This window comes from Bacillus rossius, chromosome 15 (genome assembly GCF_032445375.1).
Source record: "Bacillus rossius redtenbacheri isolate Brsri chromosome 15, Brsri_v3, whole genome shotgun sequence".
NCBI lineage: Eukaryota > Metazoa > Arthropoda > Insecta > Phasmatodea > Bacillidae > Bacillus > Bacillus rossius.
The window spans coordinates 35,992,169-35,996,109 of record NC_086342.1 but is presented as its reverse complement, the minus strand read 5'-3'; positions in this window follow the sequence as shown (position 1 = coordinate 35,996,109).

Sequence of the window (3,941 nt, the reverse complement as noted above, 5' to 3'; positions counted from 1 at the left end):
CGCCAGGCAGAAAACAGTACTAAACACATTACCCATAGGGGCACAGCACACGCAAAATAAAATTTATGATTAACCTCCTTAAAACTTGGGAATGTTACGTGGATTGTGATCACAGGATAAGAAAATTATAAGATCTGGTTTGGTTTGTATAGGCATTTACTAAATCATACTTAATGATTTTGTTTGCTGTTGTTTTTGTCTTTACAAACTTTATCCAACTGAAGATGACCCATGGCATTACAGCCAAAACAAAATACCAAGAAAATTGTTGACCTTATTTGCTATACTTAATACATCAAATCTTGTTAAACAAAAAAACAAAATGGGGAAGCCCCGGGGCGTGATATTAAACATAAGTAACAATTGTTATACTCGACTGAATCTTGGGTCATTTGGTCTCTTAAATTAACAGGCCATTGAATATTGAGCGTGCAGGCTCTTCATAAAAAAAATTATTAAAAATCACATTTACTCGTTAAATAAATAAAAAAAAAGTGTCCTGAAACTGATTGTTTAGAATTATAAATTATTTTGTGGTATTCACTTAGGGGAAAAGTCTGGAACTCTTGAGAAATTCTCCGATTGCAGGAGGCGATGAATTTCGGTGAACTAACTCATGAACTGTGAATTCGGGAGTTGAATTTGGAGCGGAATTTCTCGTCCTAGTTCTTGATCCCCGCCTAAGCTGCGGGGTAGAGTAGATCAGGTCGGTCCCTGGAGATGGCCAGGTGATACGCGACGTGGAAGTTCGGGGTAGCCATGAAGAATAATAAGTTAAGACAAAAAAAAATTCACAAACTAAACTATTTCGGGCAACTAAAAAAAATTAAAAACATTTAGTGCTAAGGCACGTGGTCTTGGCGATAGCCGACTACATGCTTTAGGGAAAGCTGTTCACGACTTTTCAGATGCGCGTTGTCTCGGGCTGCGAAGAAATATGCGCCCTTACCGAGTGCTGCCCGCTGAATCGTCAAAAGGTGCCGGCTCGCCTAATTAAAACTGCCTTTGGTCGCCTGTCCAGGGGAGGGGCTTCGGAAAACCCGAAGGGAACCCGAATAGTTCCGATTGGAGTAGCCGCACTCTAGCGCGCCCTGGCGAGTGCGCACGGAACTACAAGCCCTAAACGACCTCTCGACTTGTATACAAGTCGATTCTTAAGGCTTGGCTTGGATAGGAGGGGACTATGCTGTCCTCTGGCGGAGAGGCGAGGGAGCATGCCCGGTAGTTGGCGAAACTGCCGTGAGATGTCGTGAGGATGCAGGACGGCGGCCATCTGGGGCGCGAGGGGGCTGTAGCCTTCATCCCGGGCATTGGCGCGGCTGTGGGTTATGACCTGCGTGGACCAGAAGAAACAGGGAGGGGGGGTTACGACCGGTGACTGACCCGGCCTGGGAACAGGCTGGTTCGACGCGACGATACGTGTTGTTGGGCTGATGAACGGAACACCGTTTCGTGAGAGGGACAGCTAGCTTCAGCACAGCTCCGAGAAGAGGAGTTAGCATCTTTGGGAGCAGAGAACAGCATTCTAGTCACTCTACCGTCTAGAGTGAAGAGCTCGACGCGTGACGCCTAGCAGGTCCAGACGAGACGATCGCTGGCTCAGCATGTCGCCAGCAAACCTCAGCCTTAATCGCTGGGAACGGCGTTGGGAGCACTAGACTGCTAAACAAACTAGCCTGTGGGTACACTCGACTGTACAAATCTCGATGAGGAATAGAGCAGTGGGACATAATATGGAAGATAAAATAAAAACAATTTAAAAAATTTTAAAATTAAGTAAATCGTACATTTGTACCTGAAAGTAGCACTGAAACGGCACATAACAAAATAAATAAATTTTCCATACCATGCACACTATTAAATCTTTCTTATATTTGTTTATTTTTTTGAATATTTCTAAAACTATTGTTAAAATAAGTTTTTATCTAACCAACTATTACTGCAAAGGGTAGAAATTAGAAGGGTTGAGAGTAAATAATTACATTTTTTATAGATATTACTATTAAATCCGTTATAATTTATTGTAGAAATCCAATACTTCATCTAAAACATTGGCTAAAAAAAATATTTTTGATGAAATATATTATTACCGAAAAAAAATTCAAACCTTTTTTAGTATTAAATTCGTTCGAAATTATTATAAACAATCTTCTTATTATCTTAAAACCTTGGTACAAAGAAGCATTTTACAGGGACATAGTGCAAAAGATGAAAAATAGTGTTTGAAGGTTATAAAATTAAATAAGTGCCTTAGTTAGCATATAATATACCATTCGTTCTAAGTTATTTAACTTTGGATACACTGAATTGAAAATTTCGTAATATTTTCGCTGCACTAAAAATGAGCATATATTTAATCGATCTTATTGTAATATTGGAGAACATAAAAAGTTGGGTAAATTAGGTTATTTCAATGTTCGTGTAGTTTATAGAAGTTTCCAAAATATTTCCAGAATAAATTGGTACTTCGAAATCTACCTAGCCTGAAGACTGTGACGAAAGATATTTTTATATTTTGCAAAAGTACTTTCTCACAGGACTGTGTATTTCAAAAAGTAAATAAATTGTATAATTACCTTGGTCATTTCTTTCTCAAAGTAAAAAAAAACTCGCTGTTCTCCGACATTGTTTAAAAAGTTCTTCTTTGACATGACCATATTTTAATAAATCGATGTTTCCTAAACTAAAATAAAAAAAAGTTATTATATAGTTGACCTTGCTTTTAAGTCGCGCCATGATTGAGAAAATAAGTTAAAACATTTTGGTCGTAATTTCAAAGCCTATCTTCGAGGCTGCATTCGCATACTAAAACTCAGTTAAGTTCATGATCATGGCTCCAATTTTGAGTGGAACATAGAAAACGTTTGACTAAAAATATACTTGAAACTACAATCGAAGACATTAATAAAAATCATGATACTGCTGTTCAATATTATTACTAGATGATTATCCTTATGCTGTAGATTGGTTTACACAGCTTTAAGCCTATGACTTTAATTTACTGACGAAATAACCAATTAAGGTTTTGTTAATGTATGGTATATTATTCAAGATAGTATCTAAGAATATTTTTTGTCATCTAAAAATAATATTCGCAGTAAAAAAATTTAAATTTTTGGTTTTAAATATTTGATATACATATTAATCTAATAATTACTGCCAATATGTTCTAGTCTATCATATTAGTTTAATAATAATATTAAATGTTCTCTCCGCCTTAGCAAAGTAAAATCTTTGCTACAAAAAGTTACAACATTTTAAGTGCACACAAATTATGTGGATTGTGAGGAGTGCGAGCCTGAGATACTCGGAAAGAGAAGTTTAAAGAGGGGAGAGGCTGCCCATGAAAATACCTAGGACAAAATGAAGGAACAATTTTCGTAAAGTATGATACTTACATATTAGATACATTATAGCGTGTGAATTAGATTCTTTGCTTTAAAACTTTGACAAAAAAAAAGTGTGTCTTTTATTCATATTTAGTAATCTGTAGTGTCTAAATAAACAGGTAGTTTGATGAATATTTTTGGGTTGCTAAGAACGCACAATAATATAAAATTTGTTAAAATTTTGTTAGAATAACTTATAACTGAAGTTCAAATTCTACTTGTCAAAGACGTGTTATATTGCATCATAATATCTGAAAATAATTAGTGAAAGAGAAGACAGTAACTTTAAAAAAGCATTTATGTTTTACAATATTATATGTAGTAAATTGCTATAACTTCTACCTAAAGATGGTATTTATAATTATTCATACAAAAGCAGACATTTACTTAAATTGTGTGAAATACAGCGAAGACGTAACTGTGAATGTTGGGTAAATGTTAATTTACTACCCACCTCTAGTTAAGTTCTATGCCAGTATAAATAAGAATCACTTCATGGAATTAAAGGAAAAACATCTAGGGTTTCTAAACGCATACAAAGAAACACAACTG